General features: G+C 40.1%; 1 protein-coding gene across 1 annotated transcript in view; it reads right to left on the bottom strand.

Annotated features, from left to right (window-relative positions):
* Nucleotides 1-278, bottom strand: part of LOC119594191 — a gene marked incomplete in the record, with an annotated part of 10,763 nt that extends 10,485 nt beyond the window's left edge. The window contains 1 exon segment of the mRNA XM_037943259.1: nt 19-278.
* Nucleotides 279-284: the final 6 nt, after the last annotated feature.

Here is a 284-nt window from a genome sequence, read left to right as displayed (position 1 = left end):
GGAATTTTTATTTCCTACCTCCATAATTGCTTGGTTGTTACTTGTTGTTGGTTCGGGTTCTTCCGGTGCTTTCCATCGGGCTTCTTTGTTTTTCGGTTGTTTTGAGATCGGGTTTTCTTCGTTATCACTTTCTAGTTCTTCTCTTGTTCTCATTGTTTGGTTTTCATGGTCCATGTATTGGGTTGATTCAGGGCCTTCACCTGAATGGAGATCTGTGTCCATAAAATTAAGATTTCCACTACACTCGAAAGTCGATGTTCACTCAACAGAGTTTCTTCTTCTTC

Source organism: Penaeus monodon, chromosome 33 (assembly GCF_015228065.2).
Source record: "Penaeus monodon isolate SGIC_2016 chromosome 33, NSTDA_Pmon_1, whole genome shotgun sequence".
NCBI lineage: Eukaryota > Metazoa > Arthropoda > Malacostraca > Decapoda > Penaeidae > Penaeus > Penaeus monodon.
This window is presented reverse-complemented; position numbering and strand designations above follow the sequence as displayed.